Raw genomic sequence first — 11285 nt, 5'->3', positions numbered from 1 at the left:
TTAAAATTATAAAGTTTTTAATTTAAAATATGCATACATTTAATATACAAAATTATACAAATTATACATTTAACTAACATAGAAAAATACATCTTGTTAACAAGATAAAATGTCAACATATCTTACATAATTTAAGTGAGAGTTACAAATCTGTGATAATCATCAAGTAGACTTTGTGACTTCATTACAATCCTGTATCCCCCTAGTTACACTGAAATTTAATACATATATACAGTTCATATCCATGACATATGTTTTAGAGTGGAAATCTTTGCTGAAAAGTTATCTGTAAGGTTTTACTGGAACAGATCAAAGCAAGAGAGGCCCCTTTAATGTTACTGAAAATTCTCAGTTAGCTTCTCCACTTTGACACCAAGAAGTTTAAACTTTTTGTATTTATTTACAACCCCGCCCCCCTGAAAAAAAAAACACACCTAAGTTGGTACATCTGTTTAACAAGTATCAAGCCATAAACCCCAGCCTTTTTGTGCATCTTCTGGCACCTCTTCAAGGAAGGAACACAGTTTGCATCCCTAACAACTTCTCTTCATGACTTCTGGTTACCATCACACTGGTGGCTGTGCAGAAGAGTTAAATATCTGCACAGCAATAGTGCTCAAAAGGCAAGATCTCCATTCATCCCAGATTTCTCATTAATACCTCAGGAGGTGGGGAAATATGTTTGTTTCAGTCCAATGTGAGTAGTGAATCTTTACTCCTTATTTAATTTACATGGTTTCTTTTTCTAAATTCCAAACAAAAGACAGAAGCCTAATTTATAAACAAGCTATAAAAATCTGTTCCATGCTGTGTCTTGTCTGACGTACTGTGAGCCATGTAATGATTTTCTTTGAACTATTTACATATTCTTTAAGACTTGTTTGTCATCACAGGGAGCAAAATAGAGAACCACCACTTTGAACTCTCTGATTCTCAGGCCCACATTTTTTTTCTACTTTTCCTTTTTTCCCAATTTCCTTTTTTTTTTTTTCCTTCTTTTTCTTTTTTGGTAGCTCTGTACCATCAAATTACTCCTAATTCCTAGAAGACAAAATTCCCCCCCCCCCATGCTAAAAGCTTATTCATTTTTTCTTAAGATCCGCTTAGGACCATCAGTGAGTACATGAATTGCCTCACACATGCTTTTTATGTATTGGTTTTTATGCAAAAAGTGGTTTTGTCCTGTTACTTACATTTTTCTTCATTTTATAGAGGACAAAACCAAAATTCAGAGAGTGGAGAAATGCAAATATTCAGCATCGGTTGGTGCACACTGCACAGTAACCTCCCATATTGGAATTTACATTTGCATATTCATATTCCAATAGCAAGAGTCTGTTACATAAAGAAATAACAGTGAACAGAGATTTATACCACAGATCCCAACAATGCCAAATAAAGGTAGGTCTCCACAACCACTCTTTTCCACTCCTATGCGTATAGAAAACATTAAACAGAGTGTGATGCTTTAGTACCTATCAAATGTGAGCACTTATTTAGCCAAGTAGAAGACAGCATGAAATCTTGGTCCCAGGGAGAAATTTTCCCAGTGAAAATTTGCTGGACACTTCATTGGTTCAAGTGTTTCATCTAATACATTTAAACTTTTTTGTTTGTTTGTTTGTTGTTTTTTTTTTGGCTTTACCTTCAACTTGCAAGTCAATGTCAAATAATGGTTTGTGCACGGATGCCAACATAGAACTTGTTAGATGTATTTTTAATTCACAACCTACATAAGAAACAGTATACTTTCTTTCCTAAGAGGGACAAAAATTCCTGTCCATAATCCCATAGCTACTGATTTCTAATGCAAATATGTTTGGAGCCAAAGGCACAATATATTTTAAAGGAACTCTGCTGAAGCAGGAAAGAGGTTTGAGCAAATTTCTGTAATCCTCATGTCTGTTTCCCCTCTGCCTCCTTAAGGCACTAAAGGATTTCCAAAGGATTAGTGGCAAAACCCAGCATGCACATGTCCCTCCCTCCACCCCACAACCATGGAAAATTCAAATACTGAAATCCTTCATCTGCAAGTTAGAAATGCAGGTAGATTTGTGAAGCACAGATCAGGGCTTCCACTTTTTAAAAGTCTACAAGGACAAACATCAGCCATGCCTTAGCATAAGGTTTAACTTGGGAACTGAAGTGTGTATGTGAAATATTTCCTGGCAATTGTATTATTCTGAATGTAACGTGATTATCGTGCAGGAGTCAATCACTGTACTCCCAGCATATGCCATACATATTGGTGTGAAGAACAGAATTCAGGCTCTCAAGGTTGCATTAGGAGCTGTGGAAATACTCTAAGCTGCATTTTCAATATCTTGTGATGCTCTATACAGTACAGTATATGGGAATAAACGAACTGCCAAATAAATCCTCATGCAATACTGCCCATTTTGTCCACATAGGGTGACAGAAGAAGGCTGTATTTACTTAGTCAGAACTTAGCAGCATCTCAATTCTCTGCCTGTAAGGAATTTGGTCAAAGCAATATTGTGCATATAAAGCAATCCGAACAAAGTGCCCCATTTTGCATTCTGAGAAAGTTTAACACAAAACAATGACACATGTAAAGCAGCGCCTGGCACATTTGCCATAGACAGCACATCTAAACAAGTTAGCTCCTGCTTAGTGAAAGGAAACTGAACAGACTCTATGGCAACTAGACAGCACTTTCCACCATAAGGCAACCAGAAAATAATAGCTAGGCTCTCAGCCTCAGCTGATAATCTCACATTAAAAACTTTACCGCTTTATTACAGCAATTTCAGGTAAAGTTGGGATTTTAATTGCCACATGAAATGTGGCCACATGAAATGCACCCACTGGTCTACCAATTTAAATAATAAACAGGATTTTCCAATATTGGTAAGATGATTTTCATATTAGAAAGTGGCAGAATTTAAAGATCAATGTGGTACAAACCTCAAGGAATGATGCATGCTTTATATTCCTTACACTAATCATTTTAAAATGAAACTGAATGGCAGAAAGCCTAAGATGTCACAAAATGTACAGGCTCATTATCAACATTTATAACTCATGGTGGGAGATTATGCATAACTACTAGGAAAGAGGCATGATGTTTTAGATCTGCACTTAATTCAAAAGTAAGAAGTAGGGTTTAATTGCCTGAGAGTTGTGGAAATGATACATGTTTTCAGGTGGAGGGAATGCACATGGAGAGAAACCTACACATATGTCATTGCTTTATTTTAAGAACTTGTAGTTAAGTTTCAAGTGTTACCATGCCAACGTGTCATCTTGTTACTAATCATAATCTAGAAATGCACATTACATTAATCTGATTTGGGATTCCACAGTTTATATGCTTCTGCCTCCTTTCAAAGAATATCTGCTATTACTGAGAGACAAAGCTTTGTAAAGACCAGCACATACTAGCAGCTAGCTCAACATTAAAAAAAAAAAAAAAAAAAAAAAAAAAAAAGTCATAAAATAGTTATCAACACTGAAAGTGCATTACACTGTAAGGGAGTGTCTTGGAGAGCAGTACCCATAGCTACTCCCACTCAGGTCAACCTGAGTATTGCCTTCAACAGTGCTGTGTGCAAGCTTTAGTTAAAAAAGGAATGTACATATCCATACAACCACTTATGCACAAGTGTCCACATCTCCCTGCCTTCACAAATAGGTATTCAGATATGAATAGCAGGGGATATGGGTGCATAAATGTATTTTATACATAGTGATGCAAAAACATTTTGCAACTACATGTAATATTACCAACCAGTGTGCACAAAAACACCTATTTTTGAGGAAAAGCATGTATGCATATGAATAACTTATCCAAAAATAAAATTCAGTGTGGTCTATTCATACGGTTGCAATAATCAATCTAGTGTAGTATGACACAGTGTTTTGATGTTCCAAGTGCCTCCTCAATTCCTATTTACCCTTTTAAAATCTCATTTCATAGCCAGCACCTCAAGTAACGTGTCCTCAGAATTACTCAGCATCCTAACTCAGATCAAAGCATTGTTTAGGGATTCTCAAGACCATACGAGGCTGAAGATATTACATGCCCCCATAAGCAGACCCATAAAGACAGGTCTGTACTTAACAAAGAATTTTCTTTAAAATGCAAATGCTTAGATCCTAAGAAAAACAAACAAACAAACAAAATCTCAAACCACACATCAGTTTGGCTCACAAGGCCAACTTTCACTACAGTTTGTGGCTAAAACATGGCAGATGGTAAATCAGTGCAGCTTCTCAATTTTCCCATAATGAAGCAGCTGTGGTAACCTCCAGGTCAAAGAACTTTTCAGTGTTCCTTCAGAGCAGTATTGCTTCTTCTGTGTGAGCGATACATTGTTCCCTGGATAAGAGGAAGGTGAAAATACAAAGAGAAAAACGTAAGAGAAGAACCTGGATTTCCACAATTTAAAGAAACATTATTCATTTAAGGCCAAAATAAAATATTTGGAAAGTAGTGTGCCTTGGTGCTTCCATAAAAACACAATAATTCCAGCATTAAGAGAACACGTTGTGGAAACTGAATTGTTTTAAACACATCAAGATGTTCTCCCATGATTCACTGATTTTAAGATGAAAAGTATATCCTATACTTTTGCTACTTCTTCCTGTAAACAAATTCCTCTCATCCATTTATCAATATGAGAAAGAACAATTCCTGCCATCTTCCCAACACTGTTTCATAGCATTAGCTGGGATCCACAGAAATAGACTTTTGGATAAAGTTCATTCCAGGGATGACAACCATCACAAATCCAACCTTCCAAGTAAACTCTATTTCTATGCCTCTTCCCAGAATAACTTCAAATTCATCATTTGAATCCTCCTTCAAATATCAAGTTTCAAAGTCTGGCTTTGCATTTTCCAATGGGGAATCATTATTACTGTTAAATAACATCAGTGATGCATTGCCTGCATTTGTTAGCTAAAACATCATATCTGTTACAGAAACATACATCTTAGTATATCAAGAGCATGGGAAATGATATACACATACAAAATTCTAAAACATTGATATATTGTAATCGTTATTATAATAGCCAGCTAGTAATAGTAATTTACTGTCATTAATAAAACACCTCCCATGTGTCCCAAAGAATAAAATCAGAAACTGGGAGGGAAAAAAAAAAAAAAAAAAAAAAAAAAGCCTTTATGGCTTGTACCTTAGGATAGGAAAACTTTTCCAAGCAGGAAGAGGAAGAACAGAACTAGAAAAAATATCTTGCAGAATGAGGCAAAATAATACTGGGGAGGCCATAATTTTTGGAGAAGAAGCTATGTGGGATATTGTAGGAAACAAAAACAATAGGGTATGCAAGAGACAGTAATTGAGCCAGAAGTGTGCTGGCCATGCAAGAGCACAACTGTGAATCCTACAGATAAGAGATTTGAAATCAGTCCTTCTGTACTCAACTTCACTAGTTGAGTACAGAATCTTGGATCAGAAGGTGGTGTTCAGACCTATTTCTGATTTGATAAAACACCAGAAGCTTTCTGCAGACTTCTTAAGATATTACACTTTATATCTGCTGTAGGTGTATCCAAACCAGTTTTTGGAGTTTCCTCTCTTTTCATGGTCACATAGAGCCCTAAGCTGTACTGCCAACAAGCAGGTTATTGCAGGTTATTCTTGTCCTCAGGTGAAGAAAGGGAAGGCTACAAGATTGCTGGTACTAGGCTAAAGAATCACAGAATCATTTAGGTTGGGAAAGACCCATGAGTCAAGCCCAACCATCACCTAATGCTACCAGTCAGGAACATATTCCTGTTCCTTGCCTTCCACTAACAGAAAATCTCTTCTCTGTTATCCTGTCAGTTCACACAGAAACTATACAGGATCAGAGAGATGAGTCCCTAGGACCTCCTAAAACTCATCTTATTTTAGAAGATAGAGAGTTTGCACTTTCAGCCTTTCATGTGCTTGCACAGGAGCCACCCATCATTGCCAGTATTTACTGACTATTTCAAAGGGAAAACAGTTCTTAACGTATCAGGTCTGAAAACTGGTATGGCCAGAATAATAGAGTCTGATTCAAACTTCATTAATTCAATGATCATACTTTTTTTTATTGTTTTGCTTTGTTTTGTTTTCACTTCAGTGACCACATTTTTGTCAGCCACCAATTTAAATTTAAATCAAATTCTCCAATTTTCTAAAGTCAACATTAATGGATATTTGTGAAACAGGCACTGCAAAACTTGGGAGCATTTACAGTCTTAAAGTCATTATTTGCATAAATTTCTTTCCATTTGTATAGCTTGTTTCTTCAAAGTTAATAATCAATTAAGTTTCTTATTTTTGTCACTCTTCACCTTCTCTTTCATGTTACTTTCATTGTTCCTTCCCATATGAACTTATTTATCCCTCATTTTATTCTCCACTCCAGCTCTTTTTGCAGTCTTATTTTCCTGACATATTTATTATTCACCCACCTCCTCTTCTTTTTCTTCATACCACTTATCTAACTCTAAGTAATATTTACTCAAAGTAAATGACTACTGAACTGTTTTGTAATTCCTCTTGTCAGGGAGGATATCTCTTTTGTGAAATGCTTGAGGCAAATAAAGAAGGTCTTCATGATGTCACTGTACCAAAGAAAAGTATCAACCAAGCATGTGCAGTGCATAAGCACAAAGGTGCAGTTTCCAGCAGGGCTTCACAGTGATTAAAAACCAGCTGAGTCTTTATCAACAGTGAACCTATAAGTTTCAGCATGGGTATTTCTGGTGCTCAGAAATCTGCTGGCTTCCTGTTCTTTGTTATGGCTAAAGCACTTGCTTGAGCAGCGATGCAGAGGCTGGATTCATGCTCCTCCACATCACAAAGGGAGCAAAATCAATTTCAGTCACCAGCACAAAGAACTGTTAATGCAGAAGGTCATTAAACAAAACTGATTTCTTCATGACATTGAAGCCTTAAAGGGAACCTTACAAAATAAAAATATGCTCCACTGCCTAAGCCAGGGTTGAATCATTCCCAACATAGCAAAGATCAGCGATCCATTTTCATGTGCCCACTTGATGTTCTTCAATCTTTTATAACCTCTGTGTAGTGCCTGGATTTATTTGTTCTATCTGCTCCGTACAATACCCATCTATCCTTGTTCATCATGCACTAAGTCTCAGGAAACTGTAAGATCATAGGAAGGACACAATTTTCTTCTGATTCTCTGAAAGAGAGCATGAAAACTTGTGATACCTCTGTAAAAAGCATATCAAAATGATGTCTGCTAGCTTTCCAAGTATTTGAGGTGAATTTAGGCAGTGGACCATCATGTAATTCCAACAGTATCACTCTGCTTTTTGACTAGTCTTAGCCAATGCATACTGGGAATATTTGCTGATAATAACTAACACAACATCAAAGACCTGAAGTCACCAATACACAGTGAGTGCTTTATGCCTCAGCTCTGATATACAGATGTACACAATGGTACACCATTGTGTTTTTGTTGTTGTTATTATTATTAGAAGTATTTAAAGGAAAGAAAGTGAAAAATTCAAGGAATTAATAACATGTCTTTATATCCAACAAGGACATGCATATAATCTGTGAACAAACGTTTGAAGAATATACAGTGAACACCTGAAAATAATGTATGCTGCAAAATATAAAATATTTACTCTGCTCTGTTTTGGCCATTACTAAGCATCACATATTATCCCCTCTTTGGTATCATTGAAGCACCACTGGCTTTTACCATTGTTCTGGAGCTACAGCGGCACAAATGAGAGAAAATGGCAGGCATGAAGGCTTGTGATGTTCTTCAGCATTTGGTAATAAAGTTAAAGATAATTTACTTGGTCTGACTAATGTAATCATGAGCATCCAGTCATTTTTATAATTTCTATTAATTACAGAAAATTAAAAGTCTGTGGCATATGTCTTAATAAAAAATGATCTACCATAAATTGTTTCATGTATGTCTCATAGTACAATCTGATTTCATAATATAAACTTCTTTTTTTAGACAAAGTTTTATTATCTGAATATAGAAAAACTGGTGAAAGAGATTGCAGGAAATAAGATGTTGCAAAGCTGCTTTTTACCACAATACACACGGGATCCCTCAGCCATTTGGTAAATAAACGTTGTTTAACCAAAAGCATGCTGATCTTCACAAAAATGTTTGATTTCTGTACTTGGAAAAAGAAAATCAAATAGTATTTGATGTGGTCTTCTCATTCACAACTTGCTGTTTATAAAGTTAATTTTTAATTGATGGATTCATGTTGGAGCTCAAGAGGTGTGAATCTCATTAAAATCTGAATGGAGACATATTGATCCCAATTACAACTAAAGGCCAACAGAGCTTGGCTATATCTCAGAGGAAAGGAAAAGCTATGCCAATTGCATCCCACGGGAAAAAAATAAAACAAAAAACCAAAAACCCACCACCACCACCAACAACAAAAAAAAACACAAACCAACAACCAAATAGCCATGGCTGCTTGAAACCATAAATAAATTATATTATCTTCTGTTAGAAAATGAAATCATGGTAGTCTAATTTTTTGTACTTAATAAAGGTATTACATACTAAATTGTGTTATATTTATAGATCTGATTCAACATCGTTGCTCTGGATTTATGTCAGTTTATTTCTTTTCAAACTAACAGAGTAATTCTGGGAAAAATTAATTCATGCAGTGATGAATGAGGTTTGTTTTAATCAAATTCTATGCAAAATGCATTACTTTCATTAACAGTTGAATCTGGTCAATATAAAACATATGAGAAATGCTATTTAACAGTATGTAACTTTTCAGGAAAACATAACACACACTCATATTCACACTCTTTGGACAATTTAGGAGTCTTAATTGGGGTTGGGTAACCACAGTGACCAGGTGTTGCAAATTTAAATCTCACAAATGGGCATGGAGAGTTGAATTCACCTCTGTGCTGAGCACCATCCTGGAAGTTTATTTCTTCTAATAATGACAAAACTATATATATATAAAATATATATAATATATTTGCATATTTGCTTTCAAAAATATCTTCTAAAATAACATCCTTGCAAATACTTTTTTTTTGTTCTGATGCAAGACACCCAGCTTTGACAGACTAATGCTTACAGAAGAATCCCAATTCCTAACCTCCTGCTTATCAAATATTCCAGAACTTTGCAGGCAGGCAGCAGTAACACGTAAACTTACAAGATCATTCTCTAACCCATAGTCTTGAAAATGCAGCCAAAGCAAGCCAGCTTGCCAAGGAGCTTAGTGTGAAACATGCTGGTATGAAGCAGTCCAAAAATTGGAAATGACAAACTAAGAAACCTTAAAGTCTGATCACAGATTGTTGAGAAACACACAGACAAAAGATAAAACCAGCTGGATTTTTTTTTTTTTTAATGATAATGAGTTCACCCAGTGCTAGTCCTAGTTAAGGAATGGCCCTATTCCAATTTACAATAAGAAGCAATTAAACCACCTTTATTTTCAAAGCATCTTCCACAGGAAGATGTTTACTGATTTGATTTTCCTTTACAGATACCACTCCATTTATACACTCCAGACCTTTTACTAGCCTTGAAAATCTATTGACACTTATTAATGTATGGGGTCTTTTCATCCTAAGGTAAATTGAGGACATGAACTTGGTGTTATTTACGTCTCTTTACATCTCTCATTAAGACAGTTATAATGGATTTAAAGGCTCATACAAGAAGAGCACAGCACCCTCAAATACAACAGCAGTATGGCACTATGTGTGTGCTTTAGCACCATAGTACATCCAGTTGCAACTAGAACACACAGTGTTTATTTCAGTGATGAACATCTTCCACCCAGGTTGACACACAACACTTGTGCAGCCCTAAAACCCCTAAACATGCAAATAGAAGCACAATCAGCTCAGTTATTTCCAAACCTCTGGGGCTGGTGGGCCACTCCTTTTCCCTACAGGTTCTCAGAGAGATATCCCTAACATCATAATCTTAAAGATAAGATTCTGCCACTAATGTGCAATTCAGTTTTCTCAGAACTGGAACAGATGTACTTAGAGCAAGTAACAGATACAAAGCCTGTAAAAAACCATGCTTCATTTGCTGGGTTTGATTCAACCTCCTTGCAGCAAGGCACTGTAAACTGAATCAACAGACAACGAGGGGAAACCCTGTGCCTCAGAGTGGGTCTGTGGGCGATGCTGGGGAAGCCAAGGAGGTAAGTGCAACCATAACATTTGAAAGACCTGCTGGCAGAAAAGAGTACACGTGAGCAGGAAAACATAACATCTTTGGAAGTAGAAGCCATCTGGGCCTTTCAGTCTCAGGAGAATGCTGTCTCTTTACCAGATGATCTTCCCAGACAGACATATTCATATTTCCATGGGTAAAAGCTACCCAGAAGACCAAGGGTTGCATTCATCTACACCACAGCAACCTTTGTGCCAGAGGGGTTTTGTCATGGGAAGAGCACCACTGTGCCTGCAAATGTGGGGCTGCCGTTGTCCTTCAGGATGTTTGGTGATCTGGAAAACACCACAAACGTCCTTCAGAAAAAAACATTCATTTAAATTATTTGAGTTAGGGAAAGTCACAGACATTTTCTTTAAAAGTCAAGGTCATTAAGAATGGCTCACTCAATATAAGACAAGATTTTATGACTCACAGGAGACCAGGAAAAATCATCAGCAACACTGAATATTTAGAGAATAATGTTTAGTCACCAAAGACACTTCAAGAGTTATTGTGACCTCCTTAAACACTTTTTTTTTTTTTTTTTTTTTTAATTGCTGCAGCAGAGCTGTAGCAGTAACAAAGAAATATCTTCTCCTTAAATGCACAGTCATACGAGTAATTGATCAGCAGGTTTGCCTCGCTGCTGTCAGCATAAGAAAAATGGGCAAGTAAATTCACATTTCATCAAGGCATTTTAGATCTCACTACCCCTTCAGCCATGCAGGGGAAAATGATGTATGCTCATCCAGAACAGATAAGGTAGCATCTGAGATAAGGATTTCTAGATGCTCTGCACACCACAGCAAAAGCTTGGGAAGACAGGAGCACACAAACATTTGAAATTTTTATTTATTTTTATTTTGATTTATCTTTACAAAGGCCTGTTGCAAGCCAGAATAACTGCTAGAGTAGGCAGGATGTTTTTTTTAAGTAGCAATCAAAAAAGTATCACTACAATAAGAAATCAATGGGAAATCATAGGCTTTCTGTGGTTGTTTCCTCAACCTGCTGCCAGACCAGCCTGCAGAAGATTTGTTAGGCAGCCTGCACAGCCTTGTCTGCTGCAGGCAGTGGGTGTAGGGCCTTGGACACCCCACA

At 36.5% G+C, this 11285-nt stretch overlaps 1 protein-coding gene across 1 annotated transcript in view; it reads right to left on the bottom strand.

Annotated features, from left to right (window-relative positions):
• The window catches only part of LOC311436119 (uncharacterized protein C4orf50 homolog), an 81243-nt gene continuing 69958 nt past the window's right edge, over nt 1-11285 (bottom strand). Inside the window, exon 17 of the mRNA XM_084517935.1 lies at nt 1-4342. The gene's annotated coding sequence lies outside the window, so the exon portion shown is untranslated. The remainder of the gene's footprint in view (nt 4343-11285) is intronic.

This window comes from Aythya ferina (assembly GCF_964211825.1).
Source record: "Aythya ferina genome assembly, chromosome: 4".
Classification (NCBI taxonomy): domain Eukaryota; kingdom Metazoa; phylum Chordata; class Aves; order Anseriformes; family Anatidae; genus Aythya; species Aythya ferina.
Note: the sequence above shows the minus strand (reverse complement) of the source record. Positions and strands in the feature narration are given on the sequence as shown.